Source organism: Pseudonaja textilis, chromosome 2, assembly GCF_049901715.1.
Source record: "Pseudonaja textilis isolate UNSWEBS1 chromosome 2, rPseTex1.2, whole genome shotgun sequence".
In the NCBI taxonomy this organism is placed as follows: Eukaryota; Metazoa; Chordata; class Lepidosauria; order Squamata; family Elapidae; genus Pseudonaja; species Pseudonaja textilis.
In genome coordinates, this window is record NC_141991.1 from 72,096,060 (window position 1) to 72,118,305 (window position 22,246).

The 22,246-nt window shown below is 41.4% G+C and overlaps 1 long non-coding RNA gene and 1 pseudogene across 1 annotated transcript; one reads left to right on the plus strand and one right to left on the minus strand.

The window, feature by feature from the left end:
- Positions 1-139: 139 nt before the first annotated feature.
- LOC113433874 (small nucleolar RNA U3) lies at positions 140-229 on the plus strand (annotated as a pseudogene).
- A 3,592-nt stretch (positions 230-3,821) lies between these two features.
- LOC148126909 (uncharacterized) lies at positions 3,822-19,772 on the minus strand. Its single transcript, XR_015741419.1, has 3 exons — positions 19,679-19,772; positions 19,232-19,436; positions 3,822-3,929 (listed from the first exon to the last, which is right to left on the minus strand). It is a non-coding gene; the product is annotated as an uncharacterized LOC148126909 (long non-coding RNA).
- Between the last annotated feature and the right edge of the window lie 2,474 nt (positions 19,773-22,246).

A 22,246-nucleotide genomic window follows, 5' to 3' on the forward strand; every position in this document is an offset into this window, starting at 1 on the left:
GGCTAATAAAGTTACTCCTAATGATTCTGTGAACAGGGCCATGCAGTTTTCTTACAAAATTAGCTATAGCAATAGCACTTAGACTTATATACTGCTTCACAGTGCTTTTACAGCCCTCTCTAAGGGGTTTATACTATAAGGGACTATACTTTCAGGGATCATTTCTATAGTATCCAACTAGAGAAATGCACTCGAAAGTGGTCGGCTGGGCTGAGTTTACAGAGTCAGCTGATTGCCCCCAACAATCTGGGTCATTTTATCCACCTCCAAGGATGGAAGGTTGAGTCAACCTTGAGCCTGGTGAGATTTGAACTTCCAAATTGCAGGTAGCCGGCAGGCAGCAGAAGTAACCTGCAGTACTGCACTCTAACCACTGCACCACTGTGCCTCATTAGGGGAGTGATTTGCCATTATTTTCTGAAGTAAGTCCAGAGGTGGTATTCAACAGGTTCTGACCAGTTCTGGACAACTAGTAGCAGACATTTTGAGTAGTTTGGAGAACAGCAAATACCACTTCTGACTGGAGATTTTACAGTATTCTTCCCCTGCCACACCCACTAAGCCATGCCCACAGCACTAGTAGTAAAAAAAATAGTCAATAGTCGACCGAAATCGGCCAAGCCTCCTGGGACTCGAATGGTTTGCACCATTAGGAATCGAAGTCACAGGGATAAACAGCATCACTGAGACCGAGTGGGAAGAGGACCTGATGGAAGAATTCCGGGACGTGTTCGATGGAGAACAGGGCAAGTACTGGAGGTCCCCAATTTCCTTTAATCTAAACCCAAACATAGCCCCTATAAGGTTAAAGGCGAGGCGGGTTCCTTTCACACTAAATCCAAAAATTGATGAGCAATTGGATAAACTCATCGCACAAGGGGTTTTAGAACCAACTGACCACTCAAAGTGGGAAAGTCCAATTGTTACACCAATTAAACCTGATGGGCCGGTATGCATCTGCAGGGACTACAAAGCAACCCTTAACCACGTGCTACAACAAAGCGCATACCCGGTCCCAGTGGTACAGCATCTATTACATTCCCTTGGGGGGGGGGGGGCAGAAATCTTCACGAAACTAGACCTCGCACAGGCCTACCAACAGTTACCCATTGACCCAGAAACAGCAGAAGCCCAGACAATCGTGATGCATAGGGGGCCATTCAAATGCAACAGACTACAATTTGGCGCCAGCATCGCCCCAGGGGTATTCCAGAGCTTAATGCAAGGGATAAAAGGGGTTTTGATGATATTTGATGATGTCCTGGTATCAGCCAAGGACAAAGAACAACTGTGAGACCACCTAAGGAAAGTCCTAGGTAAATTCAAGGAGGCAGGACTAAAAGTAAAAAAGGAGAAGTGCCAATTATCCACCAGCAAAGTTGAATTCCTAGGATATCTTATAGACAGCAAAGGAATCCACCCCACAGAAAATAAAGCCAGAGCAATCAAGGAAAGCCCCCAGACCCACAAATAAAACTGATCTGCAAGCTTTCTTAGGTCTCATTAACTTTTATAATATATTCCTACCACAGAAAGCAACCATTGCGGAACCACTACACAGGTTGCTTGACAAGAAAGCAATCTGGGCCTGGGGCAACGGGAAGAAATGGGATTCCAGGAAATAAAAAACTTGATCACATCAGACTGCATACTAATACAATATAGCGAAACACTTCCAATAACACTAACCTGCGATGCATCACCTTTCGGTGTCGGCGCTATACTCAGCCACATATTACCAGATGGGAAAGAAGCACCCATTGAATTCTATTCAAAGACTCTGTCAAAGCCGGACCGGAACTACAGCCAGCTAAACAAAGAGGCATTGGCCGCTGTCACAGGAATAAAACGTTTCCACTAATATATCTATGGGAGAACTTTCACACTAGTCACAGACCATAAGCCACTCTTGGGCATCATTGCAGGAAACAAAGCTACACCTAACATACTGTCACCATGAATGACACAGTGGTCAGAATTCTTGGCTGCCTACAACTACAAATTAACCTGCCCACCCTGAAAGGACATAAATCATGCTGACATGCTTAGCTGTTGCCCTCTACCTGACATAGAAGATGACCCAGCACCAACCACATTAACCCTCCAAATAGAGACATTAGAAAACCTACCCATAACGGCAGCAGACATCGCTAGGGAAACAGCTAGAGACAAAACCCTGGCATGGATTTTAAATTGGGTAGGAAAGGGATAGCCAGAAACTGAGATCGACGAGACTGCCAAACTGTTCCGGAATAGACAAACAGAACTCTTGATGCTGAAAGGGTGCGTACTATGGGGGAATCGGGTGGTCATACTGGACGTTTTAAGGAAATGCATACTAGAAATGTTACATGAGGGGACACCCAGGTATTGTAAAAATGAAATTCCTGGCAAGGAGTTATGTATGGTGGCCAGGGATGGATAAGGAAATAGGGGACTGGATAGCAACGTGTAAACGCTGCCATTAATCCAGGCCAACAACCCCCACAGCACCAAAACACGAATGGGAAACACCAAGGGGACCATGGTCAAGATTACACATTGATTTTGCAGGCCCAACAAAAGAACACACATTCCTAATAGTCATAGACGCTTACTCCAAATGGCTAGAAGTAAGCATCATGCACTCCACCACAACAGAAGCCATCATTAGCTACATAATTTACAAAGGTTTAAAATAAATATCACTACATTCCATGAGCTTTGAGATCCAAAAGGTAGTACCCCTCCTAAGGAAACTTTTTGCAACACACAGATTGCCGGATTTAATTGTATCTGACAATGGGCCACAATTCACAGCAACAACATTTGAGGGATTTCTAGCACAAAATGGAATAAGGCATGCACTGACAGTGCCGGGAGACCCAGCCTCAAACGGACAGGCAGAATGCATGATACGTTACACGAAGGAAACATTACAAAAGTTGGGGCCTGGGGACACACAAGAAAAAATAGATAAACAACTAAGCATACAGCATATGACACCCAGTGCCACAACAAATAAAAGTCCAGCAGAGTTACTAAAGGGGAGGAAACTTAGATCACACCTAGACAGACTACACCCCAGATATAGCCCAGAAAAACCAGCAGGCTCCTCCAGTAATTGCCGCACATTTCAAACAGGGGACCCAGTATATGCAAAAAATCTTACAGGGGAACCATTGTGGATACCAGCAAAGGTGACCCAGATAACCAGACCCCATTCATACAGGGTAGACACCACGGACGGGAAGAGCTGGAAGAGGCACATAGACCAGCTCAGATCTAGAGCTACAAAGGGAGACCCAAACCGACCCACAGAAGAGGTGGGAGACCCCTCAAACAAACAAAACAAAGACAAGGAAAAAGGGGGAGATCCCTCAAACATGACCATAGGGGAGGGGGGATCCCTCAAACAGACAAAATACAAGTAGGAAGGGAGGGGGAGACCCTCCACAAACAAGAGAAACAACAGAACAAACCCTGACAACTAGCAACAACCACTACTAACATTAGCCCCGGTTGGGAAACGCAAACACGTACCTGAGGCCAGGGAAGAAGGCAGGCCGGGGAGACAGGAACAGGTCCCGAAGGATAGCGGGAAAGCAACCCCTGGCGGGAGCAGCCACACCAACTCAACCAGCCAGGAGGTTCCAAGAAGACAGACGGGAGAAACAACAGATCCGTCCGAGCAGTCCAGAGGCCAAACCACGACTGAGCTGCACAGATCTAGTAAAACCCATAAAAACACCACCTACCTACGTGATTATGTACGGTAGGTGAGGCTCAGATTGGTTGGACTGGACCAGGTGGGGAGGGGTGTTATATATTAACATACTTACCTGCAATTGGTCGGTCCATGGCGGTGGGAAATTTGAAGAGCCATCACTGGCCACAGCTGTGAGCAGCCAAATATAAAAAGGCTGCCGTGGTTTCTTCGGCGCTCAGTCCTAGAAGGAAGTAAAGACAATTGACAATCACGCTGGTGTCCTGAGTCTCATTTCCCATGATCTAACAATTACCTTACCTATAAGGTATGGTTTGTACATGAGACTGCACAAACCATACCTACAGGCTGGGTGCTTTCACTGAGCTAAATAACAGTTCATTTCATCCTGGGCTATTAAATAAATCATAACTAGCAGGGTTCACCATCTAAGTCATACTATACTGTCCATGTCTACCTATCCAGTCAAAATTCATCCAGTGAACAAAGACAAAGTAATTATGCAACTGCACAGTGCCCAGGAAGTTTCAGAACTGACTTGGCATTCTTCCTCAGAGCCAGATTGCATTTTGCCAAAGAATTGGATGCAACATAAATAAAACATATATTGATAATGTTTTTATGAGTGTAAATCTCTGCAAAAAGCAACCTGAAGTGCATCTTTTAGCTGTGTAAAGCTCCTAGCATTCCATATCTGATGGTTTTGGGACCAGTTAAAAGGCAACTCCTCTGAAATACCGGCCTGAACTGCATCTTTCATCTGTGTAAAACGTCCTGAGGTCAGCATTTCATATTTGATGGCTTTGGAACTTGTTAAACTGCCATTTCTGTCACTCTAGTACACCAGTGGGTATCACAAACATCCATGGCATTTGATACAAGTGTAAATGTGGGTGACCCCATTTTCATTTGCCTCACCTCCCTCTACAGACACAACAACTCTCTTGCCCTCCATATAGGAATTGAAGTTGAGGAAGAGACTAGGCCACCATTGGGCCCGGTTGGCTATTATGTAAATTCTTAGATCTGCAAGGCTGAATACTGCAGCCAAAACCTATCTAAAAGATCTGGCAGGGTTGCATTGTTCCTCCAGATTGACTCTACTCTTTCTGATGGACAACCTGCTTGAGCACTGATTGATGACCACACAGTGAATTGTTTCCTGCTAGTATTTTATTTTTATCAGACTTGCATCAGATCCCACTCTTTTTGCAGCAACTCAAGGTACCTTATCCAGAGATCTGCTTGAGGCAACTCCCTCAACAACCTGTTGGAGCTGAGAGATGGTCATTGGCCCACAGTCATCCAACGACTTTCACATGAAGCACAAAGGCCATGATCAGTACTTGGAAGTACTGTACACTTGGATGCTCAGATTTAGTGCTCTTTCAGACCATGTTCAGACAAAAGGAGATTGAGTTTGAGCAGATTTCAAAAGCTGTATTCCCTAGGCAAAGGAAAAGCACAAGTGACCGAATGTTACTGGCAGATAATTGAACCCATATTTTCCTACTTTTCAGGACTGCTTTGTAAACCTTTCCAGGCAAAAGAATGACAATGGAAGAGCTCTCCAAGCTACACTTGAGATGCGAAACATGATTATATTATGCCCATTTCACTGGCTCAGCTACATTTTGCATTCTTTGGTAGTCATGTTGGAGATCCTAGGCCGATTCCATCCAAAATTTTCTTTAGAACACTTTTTCTACACCTCAGCAACTTTCAAATGTGTACTTAGCAAATTCTGGGAGTCTCACACATCTGAGGGTTGCTGAGGTTGAGAAATGTTGCTTTAAAGTATTTTTCCAACAATAGTTTTTCCATACTTAAGTAATTAATGGATTGTATATAGAATAGAATAGAATAGAATAGAATAGAATAGAATAGAATAGAATAGAATAGAATACCTTTATTGTCAAATTTATTGAAATTTGAAAGCTACTCCAGCACAGTGCCCCAAACACCACATCACAATCACACTACAGAGTATATATCCATCCATATATGTATTTCTAGTCATCATTACTATAAACAATGTCTTCTTCAGAAGTGAAGAAAACCTTCTGAGGTAAGATAACAATATCAATAAAAATATTAGCAGCTTATAATTTTTTGATGCCTGCAATGGAAAATATACTCCATTCTGGATAGATAATTTATAATTTGCATAAGGGTTGGATATACTTTAAGTGTATGTTTTTGAGACTTCCAGAAACAGCACTAATGCTGGCTCCAACTAAAATTGAAAAATAGAAATATAAAAGTATCTAAAGTATTGATAAATACTTCAAATATTTATAAAAGGGTGTTTTAAAATCCTAGCATGAGAAATAATTACAAATGTCAACATTTCTAAAAATAATTTCCTCAAGAATGGCAGAGAAAATATAATGACTTTAAAAAATAATAATAAGAGGAATACTTAATACCTGCATAGTAATGAAGCTATCTTAGGGTAGTATCAAATTACAAGAAATTCGTGAAAAGGCAATGGAGTCAGTTTTCTTTACTAATGGAGTATTCTGATGTCCAAAAATCCAACATTCTTGAAAATGATTGTGTCCTCTGTTCAGTTAAAAAAAACATTGCTTCATGTAATGTTCATGAATTTTTGACATGTCAAGCCCAAAAGGTTTGCCATCATTGCTTTAAAAATGCCTACTTGCAGGGACTAAAAACAATTTGCTGAAGGTTGCCCAGGGAGAGAATTAAATTTTGAACTATCAAAATCTTTTTACCTCTGTTCCGTGTCAAAAGGTGGAAAAATTTGTTGCTAGCACTTTGTATCCAGGAGTAAATTGCCTGGAGGGAAAAACCCACACAACCTGAGGCTTTCCTTTGGATTAGCCCCCTACTGCAGAGAAAGGGGAAAACATATTTTTTCTCAATTTCACTTCATTTCTGTTTGACTGAGTTACTTTATTTGTGGAATACCAGCAGCAGATTTTTAAGATGCAAAATGGCTCAAAACAATCTCATATGGGGCTCTAAAGTATTATTAGCAGGGTGATGTCCCTTTGACTAATTGTATGCAAAAATGTCTGAGCTACTACAAGGAAGACCTGTGAATCTGGAAAATCACTTTTCCTGTTTCCTGTCCTGTGATCAAGATGTTATCTCAGCTTAAACCAGAGAGCAAGCAGGAGATCCTACCAAAAGGAAAACAGATTGCCTATAAGCTTGGCATACCATCCTTGTGGTAATTTCCCCCCCATCCCCAAGTTAGCTGAGTCCAAAATGAATTAGCCCAGTTGTTAAACACAGACGACAGGAGAACAATACCCATGTGCTGGTGTATTCTCATCTAAGGAGCATTGGGGTTGAGCTGTAAATATTTGCATTATAAAAGAGATGTAGACTGGTGGAAAATCCTTTTGTAAGAATAAAATGCAGCTAAATCTATTGCAGAAACCATTGTACCAATTCTGTCACTTTTGGGGGAACAAAAAAGAGGAATAGCTTGTAAGAGGCTCCACCAAAGCTCTAGTATTTAGAAAATATATTGCTCCCTGTGTGAACTTTTCTCTGTTTCTAAGCCTTCACATCTCTGAATTTCAACCAAGTTTAAAACAATATGTTAGCTATGTTTTCTTATAAATCACCTTGGGATGTAGTTGAATAGAAAGAGGTATAGAAGCACATTAAGTAAATTAAATATAATTGGTTTTGATCAACCTACAACTTCTGACACACCCCCTTCCTCAATGAGCACTTCCATTTAGGAGAAGGCACCACTGATTTGATAAATCTGGGGATGGAAATTACAGCCTGCCCTGGGATTGTGAAACCAAAAGTTGTCTGGCATGGCTCCACGTACTCAGAGGATGTTTGCAGTTTTGTAGACCACAAGCTTGCAGAGTTATCGTACCATAGCAAACAGTTTCATATAAGATTAATCTTTCCAATAAAATAAAAGCCACACACCAAAATTCTTGCCAATTTATTTATTTATTTGGATTTTTTTATCCTGTCTTTATTATTTTATAAATAACTCAAGCATCAACACATACAATATTCCATCCTCTTATTTTGTCCAAAACACTAACCCTGTGAAGTGAGTTGTGCTTAGAAGGACTGCGATGACTCAGGGTGTGGCACAAAGGCAATACAGTCAAATAATAAGTAGGAGTCCCTTTATTAGCTCCAACTTTGCCCCCAGTGTCCTGGTTACCTTCTGGTCTGGAGAAAAAACTCTCCCAGGAACAGCCTGTGGCTGCAGAGATTCAAGTCCAAAACATTGTCAACACAAACTTTTAACTATAAGTCCAATCAAGGCAAGATGAGGTAATTAATCCAGCAGGGCAAGAAAGGGAATTTCAGACGTGAAGGAACGGCGTAAATCAACCCAGCTGGGAGGATTCCAGGAACGCAGATAACCACAGTCAACACAAGAAAAGCTCACGTTTGTTCCCAGAAGTCACCACTCTCAGCTTTGCAACTCTTTTAAACTCTCTTCCCGGGTGTGCCTAATGAAGGAAATCAGGGGCCTTTCCTCCCCTGTAAGTCACGCAATCCACGTTGTTCTCTTCTCCATTCCGCCCTGTGTGCCCTAGGATGAAGAGGTGATGGGCCTGGGTCTTCTTCTGAATTTTCTCTCCCTTGTTCTACCTCTCTCCTGCTCTGCCCAGCCGGACTTTACCCTTACCCAGTTTTCTCCACAGCCAACAGAGCCACACTCCTGCTCCCTGTCAGTTGTTGGTCTTTCTCCTCAGATTCAGACTCCAGCAAGGGCATGACACTGACTTTCGTGTCTAAAGTGGGACTAGAGCTCAGTCTCCTAGTTTCAAGCCTGGGGCCTTAACTATTAGACCAGACTAGTTCTCCTATTTAACAAAATTAATATCTAGCCTCAATCCATTTGATTATGAAGAGACTCTTGGCTACTTTTTTTGCAATATTGTGCATCTAGCTTTAAAAAGAGCCGATAGCTTCTTGTGGTTCATTATTCCTATCAGCAATAGCACTTAGACATATACTATTTTACAGTGCTTTTACAGCCCTTTCTAGGCAGTTTACAGAGTCAGCATATTGCCCCCAACAATCTATGTCCTCATTTTTACCGACCTCGGAGGTTTAGATGAGATGATTAAACAAGAATAACAAGATTAGAAAGAAGAGAATGTGCCTCTGTTTGGGAATCAAAGTATTACCCAGAGTGCAACTTCCTTGCTGCTTAGAACTGCATATATTGGCTGCACAAGAGGAACGTGTCCACTAGGTCAAAAGGAGCCCAAGTGCTCTTGCCTATTTTTAGCAAGCCTGCATTTGTAACATCCTTATTTAGCAATCTACAACAAGGAGAGGCCGAGTGTGCATATCACTGTGTATGCAAGAGTTTAGAGGGGATTGTGACAAAAGATGTGTTCATGGAACATACTACTGCTTGACACCAGGCAGGCAGTGACAACTGCTTTCATTATCTTTTGCAAAGGATTAAGAATAGCAATAAATAGCAATGCTCCAACGTGACTTTCCCTTCCTGTTATCTATCGATCAGCTTCTGCTGAGTTGGTAGCAACAGGAGAGACGGTGTAAAATTTACACTGTAAATCATCTAGCATGGTTTGATTTCCTGCTCTCTCTCTCTCTCTCTCTCTCTCTCTGTGTGTGTGTGTGTGTGTGTGTGAGAGAGAGAGAGAGAGAGAGAGAGAGTATGAATGCTTTGTGTTTGTGTGTGTGCCTGCATGCGTGTATGCTTGTCTTGCACGGGCTAGGCTGGCCAGCCAAATCTTGTCATTATAATCATCAGAATAGATTATTAAACAACCCAAGAATATTCAGTCACTGCATTTGTTCATGTGTTCCACAACTGCTTGCCATACTGAATCTTTGCTGGCTGGCTTGATACCGCTCTTGGTTAGACTTGCGCAAAGCTGTGGCTTGTTTCATCATAGTTTATTGGAAAAGTCACCTGCTGCCTGAGACTGCAACATGCACAATCCAAACCACAATAGCTAAATTCACATAAGCCAAAATCAAACTATATGGCCTAAGGGCATAAGTCCCTAACTTTTGGGGTTGGTGAGTACATTTGGAATATTCTGGACACTCCTAGAACATGTTTGCTAAAAGGTTACTATTATACGCAAATAGCTTTAGAGGAGTTATATATATCCAGTTATAAAATAATAAATTGCTTATTATCCTTTTTATTCTCTTCTTGTAGGATTCTTCCCAGAGGTGGTATTCAGCAGGTTCTGACAAGTTCTGGAGAACCGGTAGCGGAAATTTGAGTAGTTCAGAGAACCGGAAAATCCCACCTCTGACTGGAGATTTTATAGTATCCTTCCCCTGCCACGCCCACCAAGCCATGCCCACAAAACCGTAGTAAAAAAAATTGAATCCCACCAGTGGTTCTGCCCCTCATACTTGCTCTTTTTCCAGGGCTGATGGGCAATCCTCCAGTATAGTAAAGAGTCACAATGTAAGATGGGCAGCTATGGAAATCTAATAAATAAACACTGAGCTGACGCCACATAACACTTCTGTTTTTTAAGAATGCCTGCAGGATTTATTGTGTACACTTCTTTCTTGTTTCTTTTTTCCCCCTCCTTTTGCTTGTCAGTAATTTTTGTTTTTGTTTTTATTGTAACTTTTAGTTGCTTATTTCATGTGTAATATCTTTGAAATTAAAAAAAAATCAGTAAAAAGATTTAAAAAATCAGTAAAAAGATAAAAAAAAATGCCTACAGGATTTGTCGGAGGCTGGTATTTTGCATTGCAACAGACCAGCTTCCCATATTTAATGTAGAATATCTTTTACCTTAAAGTCAGGTGGGACAAGGAGCCATGTGAACTCTGTGGGAGATGAGTTTAGAGGTAGGGAAGATAAAAACTACGTTCAGGGACTGTGGCGAAGCCTGTTTGGGATGACACTGCACTTCCCCTGAAAAATTCATTCAGTTAGGGAGTGTCCCTTGATTTTCAGGGCTTGATGGATTTGCAGGTGGAAACCATAGAGAGAAGCATACGTTCACCCTAATGGTAGCTCCATGTAGTGTTATGTCTAATAGGTCAAGTGTAACTCTTCCTGAAGTCACTCAACCTGACAAACCTTTCCATGCCTTGCTTTCTCCTGGGCCTCAGGCAGTTTTCAAATAAATAAGTAAATACCACAGTGTAATATAACATCTTGATTATTGCAAGTCCTAGGTGTGACTGGCCTTGAAAAGTGTCTGGAACAAAATGCAAAGTAGAGGTGCAAGGTATGCAAGATAACTTTTGCAAGGAAGAGTAATGATCCCTGAACAGGAAGATCGACATTGGTTGCCAACTGAACACGCAAGAGAATTTAAAGTGTAAGTGCTGACTTTTAAACAGCTTAATGCTTGTCCAGGTTACTTAGATTGGCAGGAGAGGCCTTTAGTGTCCCCACCATCACAAAGATATCCATCCAGTATATTGAAGAGGAACTTGTGTCTTTTTTTTAAAAAGATTTTTTTATTTTAGACAAACATACACAAACAAAACATGAAGCCATCTTCCAGTTACATACATACAGTGTGTCGGTTGGTTACAAATCTTTTGTGCATCCTCACCATAGTCCTCACCTACAGTTTGTATAAATTCTCATATTATCAATCTAGCATATATGTATACATTATTATCATTGTTAATCATTTATTTGACTATAACTACCGTATTATTCCATCATTTTATGAGAGATATTCAAAGTTTTTAAATTAATTTATATTATAACATTCATCACATCACCCTAAATCCATCAATAGTAGTACATCTTTATATTATATTCTGTATAATTCTATTATCCTTGTATTGTAAAATTCTCTAACATATTTCATTTCCATATTTTTTTTGTCTAACCATTGATAAAACAAATCCCATATCTTATAGTATTGTTGATCTTCTTGTTCTCTAATTTCAAATGTCAATTTACTCATTTCAGCACATTCCATTATTTTCTTGATAACTTCCTCCTGCATTGGTATTTTCTCATTTTTCCAATGTTTAGCAAATACAATTCTAGCCGCTGTTAATACATTTACAATCAAGTATTTCAATTCTCTACTGTATATTTCCGGTAGAATCCCCAATAAAAATATCTCTGGTTTAAAGTCTATATGTTTTTTTGTCTTTTTTTCCAACCACGTGTGGATTTTAGTCCAATATCTTCTAGCACACATCCACCACAGACATTTCCAACATTTCTTGGATTTATTCTTAAACATTCTGGCTATTCTCGTCAGGGGTAGGTGCCACCTGTAAAAAATCTTATACACATTTTCTTTATATGCTGTTGATATTGTCATCTTTTTGACATTTTGAGGCCACAATTTTTGTCATTTCTAAGAGGAACTTGTGCCTTGTGTCAGTCACAAGCTATGACACCTTCTCCCCAAAAGATACGTTTAACCGTCGCTTCCCCAATACTTCAAAAAGTGGCAAAGACCTACTTGTTTTGTAAACTTTAATTACCCGAGTTTATTTTCATGTTTTACAATTTGCATTTTGCTTAATTATGCTAACTGTATAAGCAGAAAAACAGGCTATGTCTTTAATCAGGAGAATGCCGATGTCCACCCAGCACGAGAACTTTTTGCAAGGAATAATAATGCATGAAGAAAGAGGCACATGTCTGAAATCAATTCAGTGAATCAATTAATATGAGTATGTTTTCATATTCTCAGGGACTACAGTCTACATTCCCTATTTAAAATCTTTACATCAAGAAGTATTATTTTGTTGTCTTATGCCAGGGGTGTCAAACTGGCAGCCTGCAGGCTGGATGCGTCACATGCAGGCCATGCCCACCCCAGCTCCACAAAGGGAAAAAATGTTGCAAAATCATCATGTGATGGCAACATGACGGCGCGTGATTGAGACAGATAACAGATAATCAGAGTTGGAAGGGATCTTGAAGGTCATCTAGTCCAACCCCTGCCCAAGCAGGAGACCCTATACCCGTGATGGTGAACCTTTGGCACGCGTGCCACAGGTGGCATGCAGAGCCATTTGAATCAGCATGCAAGCCGCAGGCAAACTTACCTCACTGCACAAGCGCATGCCTCACAGCTGGTTTGAGGCCTTTTTCGGTCTCCCAGAGACTTGAAAAAAGTCTCTGCAGGCTGAATAGGCCCATTTTGTCATTTCCAGTATTACAGGAAGTGACAAAATGGGCCTATTCAGCCTGAAGAGGTTTTTTCAAGCCTCTGGGAGGCCGAAAAAGGCCTCAAACCAGCTGCATGCGCAGGGGCCGGGGGGGCGCATTGCGTTCTGGGTGCTGGCATGTGAGTGCTTGCATGCCAGCATGCACACAATTTTTGGCACAGGAACCCCAAAAGGTTAGCCACCACTGCCCTACACCATTTCTGACAAATGGCAGTCCAATCTCTTCTTGAAAGTCTCAACTGATGGCACTCCCACAACTTCCAAGGGCAAGCTGTTCCATTGCTTGATTGTTCTCACTGTCAGAAAGTTTCTCTTTATTTCCAGGTTAAATCTCTCCTTGTACCTTTTACCTGGGCCTCATACCAAAGGTGTAAGTGAACAAGTAGTGTTATAGCCCATCTTTCCATCAAAGCAATGTGGTTAAAAATAAGAACAAACAAAAGCAAATCGTTGAAATACAGGTAGTCCTCGATTTACAACAGTTTGCTTAGTGACCGCTCAAAGTTACAACAGCACTGAAAAAAAGTGACTTATGACCATTTTTCACACTTGTGACCCTCACAGCATCCCTAGGGTCATGTGATTTACATTCGGATGCTTGGTAATTGTTTCATATGATGGTTGCAGTGTGCCAGAGGTCCTGTGATCACCTTTTGTGACCTTGCAGCAAGCAAAGTCAACGGGGAAGCTGGATTCTCTTAAGAACTGTGTTACTAATTTAACAACTGCAGGGATTCCCATAGCAACTGTGACAATAAAGGTCATAAACTCACTTAACAACTGTCTTGCTTAGCAATAGAAATTTAGGGTTGTAAGTCGAGGACTACCTGTACCCAAGTGCAAAAGCAAACCACCAGGGCCTAATCCAAGGAGCAGATCTTAATTCTTCTTCTGATAATACAGAGAGTGGGAGAGAAATGCACCGTCTATCGCGGTGTTGCTCAACCCTTGGCAACTTTTTCAATTCTCAGAAATTCTGGGAACTGAGGTTCACGCCTCCTAAAATCCCAAGGTTGAGAAACCCTATTCTATGAGAAGGAATTCCTAGCTTAGGTGTGACCGGATGGGTGGATGGGTGGGTAGGTGTGTGGATGCAAAACTCTAATCAGCATAATAATCTGGGACTTCGCTAAGAGATTAATTTTACTATCTGCTCTTCGATATGGTACAAGTAGTCCTTGACTTACAAAATTCATGTAGTGACCGTTCAAAGTTACAACGGCACTGAAAAAAAGCAATTTATGACCACGTTTTAGTTACAACTTTTGCAGCATCCCCCTGATCATGGGATCAAAGTGTTTGTGGCTGTTGCTGTGTCCAAAGGTCACAGGATTCCTCTTTTGCAACCTTCTGACAAAGCAAGTCAATGGAGAAGGCAGATTCACTTAACAACCAGGTTACTAACTTATTAACTGCAGTGATTCACTTAACAATGGTGGCAACGGAGAGGTGGTAAAACGGGGCAAAACTCACTTGACAAATGTGCCACTTAGCAGCAGAAATTTTGGGCTCAGCTGTGGTCGTAAGCTGAGGACTACCTGTACTAGATAAAGCCTGACCCAGAAGATTGCAAAGAAAGAGCTATGTGAGGGAAAGAGAAGAGGGCACTGGGTATATTTTTATGGAAGTGATTTGCAGACACAGACTTCAGAGGATAATTAGGACTTGCAGAAAAAACAATTTCTACCCATCTGCCTTCCACTGAGGACCTGTATACTGCAAGAGTCAAAAAGAGAGCTGTGAAAATATTTACAGACCCCTCACACCCCGGACATGAACTGTTTCAACTCCTACCCTCAAAACGAAGTTATAGAGCACTGAACATCAGAACAACTAGACACAAGGACAGTTTTTTCCTGAAAGCCATCATTCTGCTAAACAAATAATTCCCTCAACACTGTTCAACTATTTACAAAGTGTACACTATTACTACTGTTAATCTTCTCACCACTCCTTATCACCCATCCCCTCCCACTTGACTGTTTCCTAGTATGATTTGATTGTTGATTGTACCCTATGACTATCATTAAGAGTTGTACGTTATGATTCTTGATTCTTAACAAATATACCTTTTCTTTATGTATACTGAGAGTATTTACACCAAGACAAATTCCTTGTGTGTTTTATTGGCACACTTGGCCAATAAAGTATTCTATTCTATTCTATTCTATTCTATTCTATTCTATTCTATTCTATTCTATTCTATTCTATTCTATTCTATTCCATTCCATTCCATTCCATTCCATTCCATTCCATTCTATTCGCCTTTGTCTTTGCCTTTGCCTTATACTGGGATTCCCAAAGGTGCTTTTTCAAGAGGCAACTGGACCTTCTGGTTTTTCTTTGAAGATGTTTCGCTCAGTAGTGGGATTCAAAAATTTTTACTACTGGTTCTGTGGGCGTGGCAGGGGAAAGATATTGTAAAATCTCCAGTCAGAGGTGGTATTTGCCAGTTCTCCGAACTACACAAAATTTCCGCTACCAGTTCTCCAGAACTGGTCAGAACCTGCTGGATACCCACCTCTGGTTTCACTTCTCATCCAAGAAGCTTCTTCAGCTCTGAAGCTTATACTGGGATATGTTTCCAAATGTTGTCTGCAGCCCTGGATTTCATGATGGTCACCTCCAGTGGTGGGCTGCAACCGCTTTAACAATCGGTTCTGTAAGCGTGCGCAGCATTCAAAAAATACCAATTTGAACCTCTATGAGGTAGCCCCAGTAAGTAAAACTGAAACAGAGCTGAAACAGACAGAAATATAGGACAGGATGGAGGGCTGATCATTGGAACTATCCGTTTGGTAGAACCGGTCCAAACAGGCAGCACCCCACCACTGGTCACCTCTAGTTAGTTATACAACAAGTCTGACCTTGTCTATTTTTTTCAAGGTCAGCCAAGGTTGACTTCTTGCATTCACCTGCTTTTTCTTCTTATGAGAATTGTTCTTATGAGAATTCTATGTGGTCATAAATTGGCTGCAGACGCGGCTGCTATACACAGGAAGTTGGGAAAGTCATCTTCAAAGTAGATCATAGTACTACTCATAACCATTCATTTAGTGACTGGTTTGAGGTCACAATGGCACTGAAAAAAGTGACTTATGTCTGGCTTTCACACCATTGTAGCATCCAAATTCATGTCATCAAAATTTGGTTGCTTGACAACTGGCATGTTTGCGACCGTTGCATGTCCAGGCATCCTGGGATCACCATTGTTGACTTCCAACAAGCAAACACAATGGGACAATCCTGATTCACTTCATGGCTGCATGAGTCATTTGACAATCTCAGTGATTTGCTTAACAACGGTGGCAAAAAGGTCGTAATATGGGATACAGCTCACTTAACAACTGTCTTGCTTAGCAACTGAAATTTTGGGCTCCACTGTGGCTGTAAGTCAAGAGCCTGCATTGGTACACAGTAGAACTTCTCTATAATCCCAAGAAACGCTGTGGAACCCTAGAAAATTGGGATCTGGAAAAAATACTCTCATAAAATTTTTCACATCATACATCCATTGAAATGTTCTACACTGGTGAAGATCCCCCTGAGATCTGCAATCAGATCACCTGGTGTATGGCCCAATAAAATTGCATTCCCAACAATGGAAATGACATTGAAATGCACCAAGGTGGGACAACTTATGGATGTCATTTATGATGTTTCTTCTGATCTGAATGCCATCTAGTCATAGTAGCTAACCAATTTAATCATTTATCCCACACAAGAATTTTAAAAAAGAAGTCTCCATCGCCTAAAACCTTCTCTTGACAAGGCAGGTGCCTGCTCTTGAAAATAACATTTCAAGTGCCCACTTCCTGTTTCCTGTTGAATCATTTTTGACTTAGGCAGTTTGTAAAATACAGATCCAAAGATTACAGTTACATACAGTTTCTGTTCCTGCAGCTTCAGTCTATATCTTGCAATTCACTTAGCCATTTCTTCTACTATTATTACTGACTTAAAAAAAACAGGGCTTCTGCTCTGGTGGTTTATTACCTATCGTCTTTCAAATGGCTGGGTAGCTACCGATGAGTACTGAGCTCCTAATAACTTCAATTACTTAGTTAGTAGAAGTGGGAAATTCTGCAGATGTTATGAGTTGGACATGCTACACCTGCTGAACTTGCTCTTCTGTACAACCGCTAAAGGCATTTTTTCCATTCAGTCTGTTTAAAGTAACTCCTCCTTTTTCCATCCACTGATTTACTGAAATTAAATCCTTTTGTTGGGGTCAGTTCCTGCTCCTGCTGCCGCTAGTCTTTTCTCCATTCTTCTTTGCAGAAAAGAAGCAATGGCATGTCCATCTTTGGGGGTAAAGTAAAATTCCTGAAAAGAAGCAGGATTTGGCAAATCAAACCTCCTCTGATTTCACAGGTTCAGGCACACCGCCAAGAAGGACAGCCTCTCGGCTCTTACACCACCAACCTCTTCTGGTGATAGAATTCTAAGCAACTCTTCCTTTGTGACATATTTGTATTTATTAGACTTATACCCATTCTCTCATTTAGGACTTCAAGATATAATATTTCCACCTTCCCCACAGCTGTTGTGGTTAGCCGGCAGCAGGTGCAGTTGGATGAGGAGAGCAAGAACTCAGATGAGGGGCCAGGACCATTAGGGAGTGGACTGCTGCCTTCAGAGACTGTGGGGGCTGGCAGCAGTGATGAGGAGGAGGTTTCCAAGGAGCCTGTGCCAAGTGCATATACGCACAGGATTGTTCATAGGAAAGAGCAGCTACAACAGCATGGGCGACTTGGAAGTAAGGCTGCAAGGTAATGGCCCCTCTTCAAGAAGATAAAAGCCACTGTGAAACAAAAGTTCTTTGCAGAAGGCAAAGACGTTTTGAAACTCCAGCCTCGTGGACATTCCAGTATCCTGAGTTTGCATTTGAAGGTTCTTGTATTGCAAATTATTTCTTGTCTGTTATCTTTTGGCAAGTCTTGGACAGTTTGGCAAGGCTTGTGCTTATCACAGCTAATTATTTTGCAGAAGCATTAAAAGGTTTCTGTTCCCTTTGGATCGTGATTGATTTGTTGGGAAAAGCCATGGGTCAGAACAACAGCAACCAAGTTCACAGAAAGAGTGGTGGAAGCTTGGAACCAACTTGCAGCAGAGGTAGTGGGTCAGTCATCAGTAACTGAGTTTAAACATGCTTGGGATAAAAGAATAACAGAGCTGGAAGGGTCCTTGGAGGTCTTCTAGTCCAGCTCCCTGCTCAAGCAGGAGACCCCATACTGTTACAGACAAATGACTGTCCAGTCTCTTCTTAAAAGCCCCCACTGATGGAGCACCCACAACTTCTGAAGGCAAGCTGTTCCACTGGTTAATTGTCCTACTATCAAGAAATTTCTCCTTAGTTCTAGGTTGGTTTTCTTCTTGATTAGTTTAGATCCATTGTTTTTTGTCTTGCCTTCCAGAGCTTTGGAGAAAAGATTGACTCCCTCTTCTTTGTGGCAGCCCCTTAGATGGAACACTGCTATCATGTCACCCCTAGTCCTTCTTTTCACTAGGCTAGACATACCCAATTCCTGCAACTGTTCTTCATAGGTTTTAGCCTCCAGCCCCCTAATCATCTTTGTTGCTTTTCTCTACACTTTTTTTCCAGAGTCTCAACATCTTTTTTATATTGTGGTAACCAAAACTGGATGCAGTAGTCCAAGTGTGATCTTAGCAAGACATTATATAGAGGGGCTAAGACTTCACATGTTAATTGGGAGTGTTTATCCTAATTGGATAAACACATATCCATCATACGATAAAAATAAAATAAAAATAAGTAAAATATAAAAACAAATAAATAATAAAGTGAAAATAAAAAAATAAAATCAAAGGGCAGACTCAGTGCACCAGTAGGTTTTTTTGTTCTGCTGTCAGTTTCCTACGTTTCTAAGGTAGCTTGAGATACCAGAGAAGAATTGGCCCGAAGTTACTCAGAGAACTGCCATAGCTGAGGGTGGACTAGAATTTTAGCATTCCCATTCTACACTTCAACTACTAGGGCACTCTGGCAGAGTGGGTCGAATGCATAGACCAGCACTGAATGGGGATAGTTATTAAAGTTAGAAGGGAATAATTAAACTGCACTCCCACATTTATCCACCAGGTGGGGTATCCTATTCCACTGGATCCATTCTGATTCCACAGGACTTGAGCAGCTGTTCTACTGCTTTAGCTCATCCCTGTGGCATCTTTTGCCACATAGTTCAGGAAGAGACCAGGCATCTTTGCACTCACTTTGCCTACTCCATTAAGGCACAGAAGCCAGAATATCTTTGTTAAGGAGGCATCATTGTTCCCAGTCAACAAAGCTTTCTTAGACTGCATTCAATTCCCCAAAAACAAATAATCCAAAATTAGCGGAGCCAACTGTTGCCCTTTGTCTTCTTCAATTTGTACCTGGTCTTCTTTCACTTTCAGCAAGAGATTCATGCCTTCCTCACTTCTTGCCATTCAAACAGCCTTTGAGGTATTTTAATTTCTTCTGTTCCAACATTTCTCACGATATCTTCAACATTTAATTTAAATAGATGGACACTCCAATTTTGAACCATTTGATTGCTCCGTAACAATAGTGCTCTTACAAAAGCTATGGCAAAACAACCTAAAAAAAAATAACAAAAGATAAATTGTGTAGGTACAGAGATCCTGTTTATTTTCAATAGAATCATCAACACGGGCAAGCAGATTGAAATCTCTCTCCCACCCTTCCTCCCTCTCTAAATGCAATATATCAGAATAAACTCTAAGTATAAGGTAATACTTCCAGATAATTCAAAGATCCCTTAGATGCAAAATAATTCAACAGTTTCCTTTTTTGTAGCAACAAGCAACTGCTTTGTGTACCTTTCACTGGGATTCTTTCCAGTCGAGACTTCCCTATCTATCTTGATGAGGGAAGTTCCTTAAGGGGTGAAATCTTATCTTGCCTGCCCCCCCCCCCACTTTAAATGGCAAGAACTTACAAACAAAGCTCCTGAAGTCAGTAACCACAACACTGCCTGCTCCAGAACACCCTCCCTCTCAACCTCTGACGTGATGGATCGTATTGCAGGGAAGACTAGGCTGGGCTGAGAGTTGAGAAGACCACAGTGCTAAGGGGCCACAGCCACAAGGGTGGACCTGGGCAGTGCAGTCAAAGCCAGCAAACCCACACGTCCATTTCCGGTCTTCTGGATTTGAATATCAACGAGCCAAGATGGAAGAGGTTAGCTGTGTAACAAATGGTGTTCTCTCAGTGAGAGATTGTGCCTCTTTGCAGTCCTCACTGCAGAGACGGTGCCAGTTCTGCTGAGGCAGCGAGTTCTTGCTATCCTCCTCAATAGACAGATCAGGGCTTAAATGATGGTGGCTCACTTTAAGTTGAATGATAGACTGTTTCAAATAAACCTAACACTGGTCATGCATCGTATCACACATTAAGCATCAAGTCATGATGTATAAACCTCAATAACTGGCAAACACTAGGCCTGTGTGAGAGTTGTAATGATAGAGAAGACACACTTAAAAATTTGCCAGCATGTTTCTGCTGCTTTCTTGAAGCCGTCGCTTCACATTTCTGTGTGATCTTGAAAAAGGAAAAAAGAAAAAAAGAGCTGCTGCTTTAGCAGATTCAATTTAATGTGCCAGTATGGTCTAGTGCAGGGGTGTCAAACTCAAGGCCCGGGGGCCGAATCCGGCCTGTGGGGCATTTAGATCTGGCCCATGGGGGAGCCCTGGAAACAGTGAAGGACCAGCCTGTGGTGCCTGGGCTGCATGCGGCCATCCCAAGCTCTGTTTTCGCTGGCAGAGGTTTGCAGAAGGCTGTTGCAGACGAAAAGGGAGCTTGGGAGCCTGTTTTCTCTGGCAGAGTGCTTGGGCCACCACAGGCACTGACACAAGTGATGTTGAGATGGCCAACCCCTCCACCCACCCACAACCGGACACAACCCTGATGCGTGCGGTCCTCAATGAAATCAAGTTTGACACCTCAGTTCTAGTGGTTGAGGCACCAGGCTAGAAGTCAGGAGACTGTGAGTTCTAATCCTACCTTAGCCATGAAAGCCAGCTAAGTGACCTTGGGCCAGTCTCTCTCTCTCTCTCTCTCTCTTTCTCACCTCACCTCACAGGGTTGTTGTTGTGAGGAAAATAAAAGAAGGAAGGTGTGTTGGAAATGTTTGCTGCCTTGAGTTATTAATGTCAATAATCAGGCGGGAAATAAATAAATAAATAAATAAATATGAATTTTTAATTAGCAGATTTGTTCAACACATTACATCAGAGGTCTCCAAACTTGGAAACTTGAAGACTTGTGGCCTTCAACTCCCAGAATAACTGGCTGAGGAATTCTGGAAGTTGAAGTCCATAAGTTTTCAAGTTGCCAAGTTTGGGGACCCCTGCATTACATCATAAACCAGAGCTTACTACTCACAATGGTTGGTTTGCAAAATATGCTTAACTCAAATCATGATGATAGTAGCATAATGGGCACACATGGCTTAGAAAACCTTTTTTTTAACCTGCATTGGGCTATTTCTATGCTGTTTCCTGCTGGAATTTTGGTGCAAAGCTATCACTAAAGGCAGAGAGGTTAACTTTGGTGAAAGTTTTCATCTAATATATAAACAAGTTCTTGCACAAATAGTTAATGCCAATGTATGTAGCCATTTATGCAGCAGTTTATGTACCAATTTATGTCGCAGTCATTGGAGTCCATAGGTCGGGAAATAAATGACAACATCTGCACAATGAAGTCATCACACAAATCACCACTTAAGTACCTGGATCAAATGTCAGGATGAGAGTATGCAATGGCTACATTTGCATGACAACATCATTGTGTGTGTCATCATTTCACTGTCACTGTGGTTTGCTGCAGATGACACTGCAAATAACTTCGTCTCAGACTAATGTAATTTATTCATTAATATGGTTGAATTTGTATTCCATGTTTTTACCTGAAAAGGAAACTTAAGGAGAATGGCATGAAGAAAGTGCAGAACAAATGAATAAAATAAAAAAGATACTGTAAAACCAATTGTTAGCATGCATAATTTTTTTTAAAAAAAATTCATTATATCATTAAGACAAAAATAAAGTCTCCTTCACGTTGAATTTCAGGAACTGCAGTGACAAATCGATGGGTTCTCTTGATTTTGGTTTTCCTGGGTTCTTTTTTCAATTTTCCAGTTTAATGTACAGCCCGGGGATTTCCAAATGATCTCCCATCCAAGCGCTAACTAAAGTTTGTGGGGAAATCAACCGAGGTGGTCTAGTTGCTAGTCTCAGACCAGGAAAGGTGACCACTATCTTGGGCAGCCGGACCTGACCGGGTGGGTATCTGTTTTGTGCGAAAACGAAAGGACGGGAGACGTTGTGTTTGTTCGTGATTTTTTTCGAAAGGAGCTTTTCTTCTGATACTTACGGCGCTCGACT